The sequence below is a fragment of the Anas acuta genome, unplaced genomic scaffold (assembly GCF_963932015.1).
Source record: "Anas acuta unplaced genomic scaffold, bAnaAcu1.1 SCAFFOLD_51, whole genome shotgun sequence".
Taxonomy (NCBI): domain Eukaryota; kingdom Metazoa; phylum Chordata; class Aves; order Anseriformes; family Anatidae; genus Anas; species Anas acuta.
In genome coordinates this window covers 447,766-462,337 of record NW_027076156.1, presented here as the reverse complement: position 1 = coordinate 462,337, position 14,572 = coordinate 447,766, and the positions used below count along the sequence as shown (strand labels likewise).

The window sequence follows — 14,572 nt, the reverse complement described above, 5'->3', positions numbered from 1 at the left end:
GTAAATGATTGTGTAAATCTTTGGTTCTTGAAGGAATCTGTGCTGTAAAGGAATGTAGAAATCACAGATGACCTGAGGTCTGACTAGCGATAGGGCAGGCAGTGTGGCCAGGTCACTGGTGGCTTTGTCTGGCAGTCAGTGGACAGAACCTGAAACGTTGGAGGAAAGCTTAGAACCACTCCTGGCTTTAGCTGGTCTGTTGTGTAAAGTTCTATGTGAAACTAGGAAGGAAATTTCTTTTTTCTGTCTGAAGAGCAATGTGTTGTGTAGTACTTAAAGCTGCAGAGAGAATCTAGAGTCCTAGATGTTTTGTCCTAGTGTATTCTACTTAGGAGTTCATCAGGTCAATGTAGCTCTTTAAAAAACAAAACAAAACAAAAGAGCAACAAAGTTTTTTATATGAAGCATGGGCTGAAGTGTCACTGCATGAGCTACGTAATCATGAACAATCTGGTCTATGCATAACTGAATAGATTTTTCCCCTTCAGACCAACTTTCTGAGGAAGAAGAAACTAAAACTCCCGTCCAGCAACCAGCTGTGGAAGGCAAAAATGGATTACGGGTGATTTCCACTCGCAAAGGCAGTTCTACTGCTACTAAACAAGGTATTCCAGCACCTTAGTAGGATAAATCAGAAGAACTTGACAGTTAACTCAAAAGCAGTGTGGTGTAAAAACACAACAAAATGTAGGGGTGCTGAATGGACTCGGTTATTTCCATGATCTCATTTCTGCCATGAATACCATCATGTGCCCATTGGGTCAGAAAGGTGAACTCCTTTTCTTTACTTTTGGAGAACAAAACAGGGCCACAGCGTGGAGTTGAAATGGCTGCACGTGCAGCCTTGCAACCACTGTTGATAAGCCATATCTAACGATAGAGGGATCTAATATCGTGTAAATGGATTAAAATTAAAACTACATTTTTAAGCCTGAAGGATGAAAGGAGGGGCAAAATGCCCTTGGTTCTCTGGCTCTTTCACTTGTGAGGAGTGTTGCCAGGCTTTATTCTAAATACTTCAGAAAGTTGCTGAGCGCTAAGAAGCCTGAGGAGCTGTGGTCCTCAGTGAGTGCCTCTAAGCCAGTCTCATGAACTGTTTCCTATTTTCAGAGGGCAATCTGAATTTTGGAATAAAAACACTTGAGGAAATCAAATCTCAGAAGATGAAGGAAAAAAATAAGAGACACAGTGGTGAGTTAGTACAGTCAGTACTTTAGGTGTTAGCTGAGCACGTGTTTCGATGATAGATGGTGGCAAATAAGCATGTTAGTAATAGACACAAGGAGACAGCGTGTGGGAAGATGCTCTTTTCAAAGTTCTTGGAAATCTGTGGCTTTATTAGTTTAGTTGAAGATGGAAGTGGTTCAAGAGGAACTGAGTTGTGTTTTTGGGCTATTCAGCGTATTTTCCTTGAAACAGTAGATCACCGTATTTAAAGCTATGTGGTTATTCCACAAATGCTTGAAAGTCTGCTCCTAACGTCAGCCTAGAGTCCTAAATTGTGATGTGCTGCTCATTTCTTTGTGGTGTTTGAACATTTGCCAGTTAACTGTAAATTCATGCATGTATAAAAAGCTGTACGCAGACCAGGAAGCTGCTGATGCTCCAACTGAGTTTCTGGGTGTGCATTACGCTCCTCTTAACATGTGTGTTGGGGGCTTACAGCAGTGCTTACAGTAGAGCTATTTGACCTGCAGTGTGGGTTAAGGTGGGTAACATAGAAAAGGGATTCGGTGTTACTGAAACACTGGATATGTTACTTTTATCATAGTTAGCTTTGTTACATCATGTCTAAAACTAGACTGAAGCTCTTCAGGGCATTGTCCTGTCTTCTGTTTCTGAGAAGTACTTAAATGCTTTAGGGAACTGAAGCTAGAAATACACCCTTTTGTTTCAGTCATTTCACAGTTTAGCTTTCTAAATGTCTCTTTGTTTATCAAGTCTTTAGGGTGGAGTAAGCTCTGTGTACTTACAAATTGCTGCATCAGACATGCTAAAGCAGTGTTCCATGTCATTAGTGGGACCGACTTGGTCTTATCTGTTGTTTTAATATAAAAATCTGAAATAATCCATTCACGTATGCTGACATGGTTTGTAGAAAAGCATGACCTACAAATGAGTAAAGCACTAAATAAATAAATAAATAAATTACTACTTGCTAGAAATAACCATTGCTATAATGTTGCCTTAAAATTATATGGTACATGTATATAATGCTCATCTTCTGTTGGTGATGCATGAATCTGAGTAACAGGTACTTTTGGCTGCAGGAGCTGTGTTCACAACTCTTACTGCTTGGAGCAGACTGCACAGAGAGTTGCACTAACAGCCTGCTAGTGATATGCAGATCAGAACGTTTGGGAACTGGGTCATTTATGGGAGCTGTCAATCCATGCCATGATGGTGTTGCAAGTTGGATTATTGAGGGATCTTTTTGTAACGGGGTTACTTACTTCCTTGACACATTAGTGAAAGCCTTCTCTCAAGACTATGGCTCTTGTTAATACATAACACAAATGGAAACAATTTCAAATACTTGCCAGCAGGCTTTGCTTCCTTTTACCTTCATGCGGATTTTTCCTGTAGCCTATGTAGTAGGGAATATTGTGTTCAGATAAATAGGGTTTGGGCAACAGGCTGTTATTTACTTCCAATATTTTACCGCACTTCAAAACTCTTCCTTGAAAACTACTGTAGAAGTTGAAATGATGCTTCAGGTCATAGTTTGATCTGTGGAATTATGAAACTCCTTGTGGTATTTGATTAAGGAGGCATTGGGGAGGCATTGGGGAGGCAAGGACAATCCCCAGACAAGGACTGTATATCTCGAAACAAGACGCTGCAACTCATGATAAGGAAGCGGTAGACAGACAGAGAAACAAATGGAAGGACTATAAATCTCAAAACTGGACATTGGAATTCATTATAAAGATACAACAAATGGAAGAATTAGCAACAACCAGCGCTTGCAATTAAGAAACATGCCAGCTCAGCAGATTCCTGACCAAAGGTGAAAAGTACACTGTGAGGAAGACTCGGGGTCTTCCTCCCAAAGACCCCTGCCCACGTCCCAAAGACCCCTGCCCACAATTCTTGGGAGGCTCTACGCAGGCGCAAGGTGCCAAAAGGCTAATTAGCATGAGAAGCGAGGGAAGGCGGGGATAGGTAAGGAATATGTATAGGCGCTTGTAGAATATTGATAGATTGATTGTATAAATTCAAGACTGCTTTCCACCTTGGGTATGCACGACAGGTGGAGAGATCCCCTGTGCATCATCCAGCGCTGCAATAAAGACTATACCACTTAAAGGAATTTCGGCTTCGATCTTTGAATCATATTTGAACACTTTCTTTCTGTGATCAAAAAGCTTCCTTAAACACAGCCTCAAGCTCAATTACACCAGTGTGTTTTTAATTTTCTACGGCTGGTTATTTCTATAGCAATACAGAATAACACTGCTCATAATTCCTGAGGTGGGGGGAACTATACCAGCCTCTGAAAGGGTGCTAGCAAGCACCTCTAATTAGCTGAAAGCTTTTGAGGTATCAGCCCATTGTTTTTTCAGGGAAGGGGGAATGGGAGCCATACTTTGAAACTGAAGTGCTAGGTGCTTAATAAAATGGGTCTGCCAGAATTGTAGGTGTGGTGCTAAAATATGAAGCCTGGCATGGTGCTAGGCCTTGGTGAATCACTGGATCCATCTTTAGGTGTTGCAGAAGTGGGATAATTTGATCCTGCTGTAATATGAATAGTATTGAAATGTCCTACCAACTGAATTAGCGATGTTAACAACTATCTGCGACTCAACTAGAAAATAACCTGCAATCTCATGTATTTGCAATTCACTTTATAAACTCATTGCCATCCATTATTATGATGATGATGTAGAAACACCGAATTCAGGAATAAGGTTTTGTAAATTGATATCATGTTGTCACTATAGTATTTCAGTGAATTGGAACAGCAGAATTCCATGGGTAGTACTTGTTAAATGTACTTGTCAGCTGGGCTCTTAATTGCATGCCAACTACGATAAGACAGCAAAGGTATACTTATTGGTGTATTTATATTGGTGTATTTATAGACGAAAGAAGGGAGTTTGCAGCCACTTTATGTACCTGTGTAGAGGTTCAGCTATGTGTAATTGTTTTCAGATTGTATGTGCAAAAAGAAGGATTTGGCAGCATTAGCCACTGCTGCCACTGTACAAATAAAGACTGTTGTGCCGTTGTACTGTTTACATTAACTATAAATACACCACAGCAGAGAGAGACTAGAAATTCCAAGCTTTTACTGAAGAGTCATACTATAGTTCTTTTTTTTTTCTTAAGCCAAGCACAGCAGGGAGTCTGCAGACAAAACTTTGAGTGTTGTCTGCTTTAGAGCAACATCCAGCATCATAAGTTCTTGTGGAACATGACTGAGCACTTTTATCTGGTGCTTTTTCTTGCTGTAAAGATGCACCTGTAATCTTTTCTCTGAGCTTCAAGTTTCAACATATTTTGTGTCCAGCTAGTAAGAGCATGAAGTCTCTCAACTTTAACTAATTTCCTCAGCTGGTTAACTATATAGTTATTTAGCATTAAAATATTTGTCAATGTATGCACACGTGTGCATATGTGCACAGTCTTGTCTGCACAAAAATCCAAATGTATCCTGTTCTGTCATTTAAAGAGTGACAAATATGAATTACTTATGATGTAGATATGATTGACCTGTATTTTCTAGATACATAGTTGTGGTCTGATCAGCTAATCTGAATATCAGCATCAAGTAGATTCACAGCTCAATGGCCGTTTTCTCCTAAGATGACCAGCTTCATTTTCTCTTCTTTTGAGAGAAATGGAGTTGAGTAACTTTGTGTGACGAGAATGCTCTTTTCTGTAACCTTTTTGTCTCCTGTAAACTTAAGAGTAGAGCATGGTTCTTTCATCTCTGAAAAGTGAAATGACATATTCCTTTTAAATCGTTATTTTGGGGAATGGTCTCTGCCATGCTATTGTTGCATGTTGACATACCTGAGTATATATGGAGCACCTATACAATTTTGGACTGGAGAAATTCTGGAGTTAAGTGGTAAAGAGAGCCTGTGGAAACTTCTGCAGAGTCTCATGTTCTTTTGTAATAGTACTTAATAAGGAACAGATTTGTAGGTTATCTAAGCAGATAACTCAAGAACTTGTTTCAAACTCTAAAGATCCCTTTTGAACAGTAATTTCAAGAAGTATGTATTATCTCACTACACCTCTGTCATAATATGTCAGCATATCTAGATGTCTGTTTTCTATGAAATTTGTAATCAGAGATGGATATCATCACTTTCAATACTCTGCTAATTGACCAAACTCTGCATGGAAAAACTGCAGTTGGACAAACATAGATATACCCAGGATCTAGCTTTAATGCTAGGTAAATGATTTGATCTTTAGAATGGTGCCCCAGGGATGTACATGTTGCTTTTAGCTACAGGCAACAACAGAAGGCATAAGTGTTACTTAGTTCTGTCTCCTCCCAACGTATCCTCTGTGTCTTGATGTAAGAACAGGTGAACTTGATGTTTGTGGATGGTACCAGCTGAAATGCTGGGTTCACCTCCCTGTGGAGAAAACTGCTTGCTGAATCTCCAGTGCATTGCAAACAAAATTAAACTTCTTGTAAAAGAAGAGATAAGGCTGCTTACCCCAAACTGGAGCTTGCGTATGTGTATTATCTACTTCATTTTTAAATTGTGTTTGTCAGGCTCTGGGGATGGCATCTGAAATAGTTTTTAAGCACTAAATTATTCTATTCTATTCTATTCTATTCTATTCTATTCTATTCTATTCTATTCTATTCTATTCTATTCTATTCTATTCTATTCTATTCTATTCTATTCTATTCTATTCTATGTGTCTATTTCCACCCAGAACATGAATCTCTCAAGAGCGAATGTATTAGCCTAAAATGTGTTTGGTAGACAGTTTTTTTTTTTTTTTTTTTTAATGTAATTCTTCTTTAGTTACCTAAGGTAATACAGTGTAGTCGGTTAAAATATAAATAAATTATACTGTATCTTTTTGATTTCTCCCTCATTCCCCCAATTCCAGCCCTGTCTTATGCTTTCTGAGCCAAAAAAAAACACTTCTGTGGTTTAATGATATGAATTATTGCTTGTTTGATCAAACAATGTTTTCATTCTACCTTCTGTGCTACTTTCCCAGGAAACTGATAATTAAAAGAAGCCAGCTCCCTAGAATTTCAGACATGGCAATGGAATCTGCTCTAATCAGTTCAGTCCCTACCACTGCATCTCGTTTTGCCTTACTACAACTGGAAAGTGATACTGATTCAGAGCCTGGAAAAGGCAGAAGTGGCCGACGTGCTGGTAAATCTCTAGCTTCAGGGTGTAGATCTATAAATGTGAAGAAAAGAGAGAAAAGAAGAAAAAGGAGAGAACAGCAGCAGAGTGAGGTCAATGATGTAAAGGGATTGTATTTTCAACAGTGAGTAAGGTTGTTGTCTCATCAAGAGTTTTTGCTGTCCCTGAAAAGTCATTGGTTTTGGTTTTCCCTGTGAAAGAAGAACTACTTAATCGCAGATTACATCTTTACATTGTCCTGTCTTATGTTTCTGAGAAGTACTTACACGCTTTAGGGAACTGAAGCTGGAAATACACCTTTTTGTTTCAGTCATTTCACAGCTTAGCTTTCTAAATGTCTCTTTGTTTATCAAGTCTTTAGGGTGGAGTAAGCTCTGTGCACTTACAAATTGCTAAAGCAGTGTTCCATGTCATGAATGGGACCGACTTGGTCTTATCTGTTGTTTTTCATATACAAATCGGACAGAATCCGTTCGCATTTTGCTCCTTGAGCTCTGTCGGCATTGTGTCTACAGATGTGTCTGTGTGTGGACGTGTGCCTGGGCACTCCCGGGGGCTGCTGGGCCAGCAGCTGCAAGCAGTTGTGAGCGTGGCTCGCCTACTTGGAGACCGCTTGTGTTTGAGGGAAAACTCAGCCTTTACCGCTGAGCTCCACCGGAGCCGTAAGGAGACGCTCTCCTCCATGATGAGCGAGGCGATGGAAGCCACATTTCGCACCCCTGCTTTGACCACAAGCAGACGGCCCCCTCCACCCTCCCCAGGACTCGAGGGCGAGTTGTGCGCGTCCCTGGGGGCCGGGGGCTGCCCCCCGCTGCCCCCCGGTGTCCCCTCACACCCACCCCTCAACTCCCGCTCCGCCCGCGCCCTCCTGCCACGGGGGGCCGCTGTGCGCGGCGGGGCGGCGCCGCCGAAGGTTGCGGCCGTTGCCTAGCGAGGCGCTGTCACCAGCAGCGCGGGCGGCCCAGGCGCAGCCCGCCGGCCCCTCAGCCCGCCCGGAGGCTGCCTCCCGCCGCCCGGAGCAGGTTTGGAGCGGGGAGCGACGGGGCCGGGGCTGGGGCTGGGGGGAGCCGCCCCACAGCGCCGCTGAGCCGGCATTTTGCTTGGTGTTTGTTTGAGGAAGTAGGAAATGGGATCTCTCCCCTCCTCCACCCCTCCCCTCCCGCGACTGGTTTGGGTGTCATTTTGGGAGGGGGGGGCGGGGGGGGGGGGAGTCAGTAAGTTTTCAGTATGTGCTCGTGATTGCCGTGCCCTTTCTGAAATGAGCAGGATTTCAGGCTCTTGCTTCTCTTTCTTGGCTTCCCTTTGCTCTGTTCTGTACAACAAGGCTTTTTGTCAGCTTCCAAAGTTTCTCAGCTCTGAATGGACAAGCCCTCAATGCAAATGGGTGTGAGTGAAATGCCAAAACTCTCCTCTTTGCAACCACAGAAGACTTGTGTTTCAATCTGGTTGCATTTTCATGCAGGCTGAATTTGATGTGCTTAGCTGGTGAGTCCTGCCAGTTGGGTAACAGAGCAAAAAGGCTGCGTGGGAGTTGAGCAAGAAGGAAGTTCAGCAAACTTTCCTTTGCATGGCAAAGCCTCCTTGACTGAGAATCAGCAAGAGCAGAAGATGTGTTTGGGATCCGGCAGCATTTGATACCCATCGAGGCTTTGGAGTGTTTCTGGTAGACATTTGTAAAGAAATCCTATTCGATGCTTCTTCTTGTGCTTCAGAATTAATCCGTGGGGGGCAGTATAAGGAGCCATGGTTGCTGAAATATATAACTAATAAAAAATAGTTCCATATGGGCATAAAGAGACGGATTAAAATCAGAGGAATGCTTGGTGTGTAGTAATCACAACTATTTAAAATCATACCCACCATGTAAACAACACGACAGCTTTCTGTGCTTCTGAAATTCTAAATACTTGGCCCTTGTAAGCAGAAGATGGCTTTCAAGCACGTGTGTGTCTATAGGTATAAATTCAGGATAAAAAGGTTTTGTTTGAATAATTTCTGTTGCCTATGCATCGGTACTGTAGCAGTGAGAAAATAAGGTTCATTGTAAGTCTATGCTTTATCAAGAGTTCATTAACAAGATCTTACAATATTGTTGCTTCATCCAGCAGTATAACATCCAAACAGAAAGTCTGACCACTTTCAGACCAAAGGTTAAGTCTGCTAGCTTAGAAGGTAATAGAAGCAAAATTAGTTTCTGCACTGGTTTAACAGTTGTTAACATATCTGCTTTTTTATCACAGTTCCTTTCCAGGGTGTAATGATGCTTATGTATTCTTTGGGAAACTCTTCAACATTCTGTTTCAGCAGGGAGTTAATTCTTTATTATTTAACTCGGAGAACATTTTTTCTTAGGTGCAGAAAATTGCAAATGAGGTGAACAGAGGAATTGTAACAGATCTCGTAATGACTTCCTGAATACCGAGTGGGGAGCACAGAGATGGAGGCCGGCATGGAGGAGATCCTGGTTAAAGTTGCAGTAAGGGTCAGACCTCTGCTTTCCAAGGAAGTACTTCATAACCACCAAGTATGCGTGAGATTAGTCCCAAATACACAACAAATAATCATTGGGAAAGACCATGTCTTCACTTTTGATGTTGTATTTGGCAAAAACTCAACCCAAGAAGAAGTTTATCCAGTTTGCATTAAACCTCTTCTAGTGTCTTTGGCTGAGGGATATAATGCTACAGTATTTGCATACGGACAGACAGGTTCTGGGAAGACTTACACCATTGGAGGTGGTCACATTGGTACGTTGTAAAAAGTCTTTTTTTGTGTGTGTGTGAACAATGTAGTTCTGCAAATTAAGTATTTAATACATAACAGATGATGCTTGAGAATTTTTAAGAGATAATGAAAAAATGTATAGCAAAAAAAGACATATATATTCCAAAGTTTATGTGATGGTTGTGTTCTAAACACAAATTCTGTGTCCGTTAGGCTATACCAAAAGTATGAGAGAAAAAAAAAATAAAAAAAAATTAAAGTGCTCTTTCCCATTCTCTATTCTAACAGGCAACTTACACTACTTTCTGAAACACAGTGCTTTAGAAATTTTGGCTACATTTATCCTACTTAGAAAGTATCTGCTTTAGGTAATTGTATGAAGCAAACTCACTCTTGGACTTTTTTCAGAGTCTGACAAAGAGATTTCATAGATAAATTTCATGGAATAGAATCCTAGAATGGTTTGGGTTGGAAGGGACCTTAAAGATCACCCAGTTGCAACCCCCCGCCACGGGCAAAGATGTCACCCACTAGACCAGGTTGCCCAGGGCCCCATCCAGCCTGGCCTTGAACACCCCCAAGGATGGGGCATCCACTGCTTCTTTGGGCAACCTGTGCCAGTGCCTTGCCACCCTCTGAGTAAAGAATTTCTTCTGAATATCTAATCCAAATCAACCCTCTTTTAGTTGGAAAGCCATTCCTCCTTGTCCTATCATTACACCACCTGCCAAAGAGTCCCTCCAGAGTCCCTCCCCAGCTTTCCTGTAGGCCCCCTTTAGGCACTGGCAGGCTGCTGTGCCTAAAGCCTCTTCTCCAGGCTGCACAACTCCAACTCCCTCAGCCTGTCTTCGTAAGAGAGGTGCTCCATCTCTCTAAGTATCCCTGTGGCCCTCCTGGACTCTCTCAAATAACTTCCACGTCCTCGTGCTGGGGGACCCAGAGCTCCAGGTGGGGTCTCACGACAGCAGAGCAGAGGGGGACAATCACTTCCCTCCCCCTGCTGGCCATGCTGCTTTTGATGCAGCCCAGGATATGGTTGGCTTTCTGGGCTGGAAGCACACATTGCTGGCTCAGGTGGAGATTCTCATCATCCAACACCGCCAGGTCCTTCTCCTCAAGGCTGCTCTCAATCTGTTTTCTGTCCAGACTGTAGTTGTGCTTGGAACTGTTCCAGCACAAGTGCAGAACCTTGCATATTGGCCTTGTTGAACTTTATGTGGAATTCAAATTTTGCTTTTTTAAAGGCAGATATCTGAAACTCTACTATTCGACTTACTTGGTATTTCCAAGTCAGTGTTTCTCAAACACCTGAGACTGGAAACTACTATTTTTCTGTATTAGTTCGCAGAAGAATTCTTCAGCTTCTGCATGTATACGATTTTGCTTTCTGACTTTCCCTGAAATCCTGTATCACCAGCTCTGGTTATCTTCCCTTCCGTATCGAGAAGTCACAATTTGTTTGTCTGTTCTGCTGAATAAGAGAGAAGAAGTGGAGTAGCAGGAATTAGAAGACTATCTGGATTTTTCTTGGTCCTTGATTCTGAATTTGAAACCCTGAAAATTATGTATTCGTTCTTTTTGCATAAAGGATTTGAAGTTTTATCATTAATTCATTAGCAAGTTCAAAATATTTTTTTCTTCTAGCGTGATTTTTTACTAATTTAATTTTCTTGTAGTCTCATACCCGCAGAAAGTAGTAAAGTTCTGTATCATTTCCATGCATTTCTGATCAACAGAAAAGCAAATCTTTACATGAAAACTTGGGAAAACTGAGCTCTTCCTATTCCTTATTATATTGAGTGATAAACCTCGCAGACTTCTCTTTAGTTTTAGTCTTTGTAATTTGTGTGACAGAATGACTGCAAGTATCCGTGACATCTGTGTTTATATTTTAGCATCATTTTCAGAGGATGAAAAAGGCATAATCCCACGGGCTATTCAGGAGTTATTTCAGCATATTTCTGAAAACCATAACATCAATTTCCGAGTGAAGGTATCTTATATAGAGGTTTACGAGGAAGAACTTTGAGATTTATTGGAGTTGGAGACCTCTGTGAAAGATTTACATATCTGAGAAGATGAAAAGGGAAATACAGGTAGGATTTCAGCTCTAGAACTTTGTGCATTTGATTTCTGTTGTGTGCACAAATTATTGTTTCCATCTCTTGAAAAGAGAGCTTACCGATGACTAATACTAGACGAAGTCACGTTTTCAAAATATCAATTCAGTTTAGCTGATCTGAAGCAGCCTTCATTTGAGATTCCTATGAACAATATCAATGTTCCTCCAGAAGCAGCATCAGGTGGTAAGGTAGTACTGTTACTGTTTCTGCAAATTCAGCATAGAAACACAATTGTGCATGATTATTCAGTTGAATGAATGCTTTAAGATTAAGCCTTTGCTTCTCACTTCAAAGTTATATTTGTTAAGCTACTTATGCTGTAAATATCTGCTTCCATTCCACTAAGAACTATGTTCTTAACATAGTCTGGGAGTCACTTTTACTACAAACTTTCAAAATTTCTGTCTTTTTTTTTTTTTTTTAACTGACAAAGTAAGCTTTGAGCTAGGTTTGCTCATACTTTTTTTCTAGATAGCACTAGGTTGCAAATTGCATAAGACGATGTGTAAACACCTAAGTGTATTCTGTGTATTCTGTTTACAATACTGTTTCAAATGGTGTGACAAAATACACCCATATATTCTATTTCTGCAGGTTTCAGATGTGCTGTACTTCATGCTTTCCACATACTGTTTTATTTTATTTAGCTATGTGCTACGACCTTATAATAATGCAGGCTTGTATGCTTCTGTGATTTGTGTTTATAGATTGACTCTTCATAATTGCAGTAAACTTTTACTGAAAAGTTTAAAATTAATGTAATTATTCTGATTTTCTTTTGGTGTTTGAAGTGATTGTTGGTGCTAAGGAATTCCTAGTAGAATGTGCAGATGAAGTGATGAGCCTGTTGGAAAGTGGCAATGCAGCTTGTCACGCAGGCACAACACAAATGAACGAACACTCTAGTCGATCACATGCCATTTTTACTATCAGTATTTGTCAGAAACAATCTGCAGAGTCTCAAAAAAAATAGTGATCCACAGGATTCATCTTGGAAATCAGTCCAGATGATTGCTTCAAAGTTCCATTTTGTGGATTTGGCAGGATCAGAGAGGGTGACAAAGACTGGAAATACCAGTGAAGGATTCAAAGAATCAATTCAAATCAATAGTGGTTTGTTGGCCTTGGGAAATGTCATCAGTGCTCTTGGAGACCCAAAAAGGAAAAGCGTACATATTCCATACAGGGATGCTAAAATCACTCGCATTCTGAAAGACTCCCTAGGAGGGAACGCCAAGACTGTCATGATAACATGTATAAGTCCATCCTCATCAGACTTTGATGAATCTGTAAATTCGCTCAAATATGCAAACAGAGCCAAAAACATTAGAAATAAACCAGTTGTCAACTACAACCCTGATCAAGACCGGATTGATGAAATGGAACTTGAAATCAGATTGCTCTGAGAAGCTTTGCAGAACCAACAAGTTGGTAATCAGTGTTGACATGACTTAAATCAAGAAAGAACCTGAATCAGTTTGCTAGAAGAACAGCTCACCCAGCTTCAAGTTCAGTGCTTCAGCTACAGAAACTGTTTGGACGAAGCCTTCCCATTCCTGGTTGATTTGAATGATGATGTTAGCTTAAAAAGCAGGAAGCTCTCACCGTGCAGCAAATTGACACTGGAACTGGCACCATGCAAGAGCCCCATCATATCACAATTCTTCAGCTGAGGAGAGAACTAAAGAACTGCCAGGTATTTCATTCTAAGTTGATTGTTTAGGTACCTATGAACAAATCAGGAAAGCTAATGTGTCTGTCTTGTAGGAGGAGGAGATAGAGTTCCAACAAGCTAGAATTTTATAAAATCAACCTATTTTCATTTTTCACACTGAATTCTGGTAAGCCTGTAGATTGTTACCTCGCAATCGCATACACAAATTCTGGCTTTTCTTGGTTCTCATCATCCTAAATTACAGCTCTGTTATTTATTCTTCATTTTTTTTCTCTGGCTTATTGTAAAGCTCTGCTTCCCAGGTTCAAAACAGTGTAAGAGCTGGGTTTAAACTGAAAGATACCCAGGTAAGCATGCCATCCACAGCTCGGAGGAGATGGTTAGGGAGATGCTAAAATAAACAGGGCAATAAAGGCTCTTGAGCAGCTCTTAAGAGTTGTATTTACTTGAAAGATATAGGTTGTACAGAAAAGATAGAGTTGTACAGAAGTATCTGTCTTTAGAATGGTAAGACATAGTGTGTCTATACTTTGCATTTGGCTCCTAAAGGTTTTCTGGAAGGCCAACTACATTTGGAAGTAACCTTCAATCACTATTGGATCACTTACCCAGAAAAACATCTGAAAAAAAATAACATTATAATTTCTTTAATCTTTAGGCTCTTCTTTGAGATGAAAAATGAGGAGGGCCATCCTTATTTTTTTGTTTGAGAAGTGTATTAATATTATGATTGATGCTGAGATTTTACAGCCAAATCTCACAGCACACCGAAGAAAGTAATTGGATTTAAATACCCACTTTGTAAGGTAGTGTTGGTTATGGGTCCATTATTTCCTTTGGGAGAAAGAAACTTGTCAAAACAAAATCAATAGATGAGAAACAGAAGTAAAGAAACGACTGGTGGAAACCACTTTTGAAGGGAGCAGCTGATTCCCCAGAGGGCCATGCTGCCATAGCCACAGGGACCTTGACAGCCTAGAAAGGTGGGCTGACAAGAACCTCATGAAGTTCAGCAAGGGAAAGTTCAGAGTCCTGCACCTGAAGAGGAACAACTGCAGGCACTAGTGCATGCCGGGGGCCACCCTGCTGGAAAGCAGCCCTGCAGAAAAGGAGCTGGGCGTCCTGGTGGCCACCAAGTTGAACATGAGTCAGCCATGTGCCCTTCCTCCTAAGAAGGCTAGTGGTTTTGTTGGCTGCACTAGGCAAAGTGTCACTAACAGGTCAACAGATGTGATCCTTCCGCTCAGTGAGGCCACAGCTGGAGTAGTGTGTCCAGTTGCAGTTGCAAACTGTATTTTGTGGTGCGTTATACACAGCATAGGCAGCCAGTCAAAAGAGGTGATTCTCCCACCATATTTAGCATTGATGTGGCCTCACCTTGAGTATCGTGTGCTCAGGGGCACCCCAGTTGAAAAAAGGATGTGAAGATAATTGAAAGTGTGAAGAGGAAGGCAACAAAGCTGGTAGAAGGGCTGGAAGGCAGGTCCTATGAGGAGAGACTGAGAACACTTGTGTTGTCCAGTCTGAAGAATAGGAGGCCAAGAGGCGACCTCATGGCTCTCAGCAACTTGCTGAGGAGGGAAGGTGCTGGTCTGTGCTGCTGGTAACTGAGGGAAGAATGCATGGGAATGGCACAAAGCTGTGGGGGATGTCCAGTTCACGCTGGACATCAGGGAAAATTTCTGTACCAT

General features: G+C 41.3%; 1 pseudogene; it reads left to right on the top strand.

The window, feature by feature from the left end:
• The window catches only part of LOC137849025 (kinesin-like protein KIF27), a 28,684-nt pseudogene that overhangs the window by 666 nt on the left and 13,446 nt on the right, over positions 1-14,572 (top strand).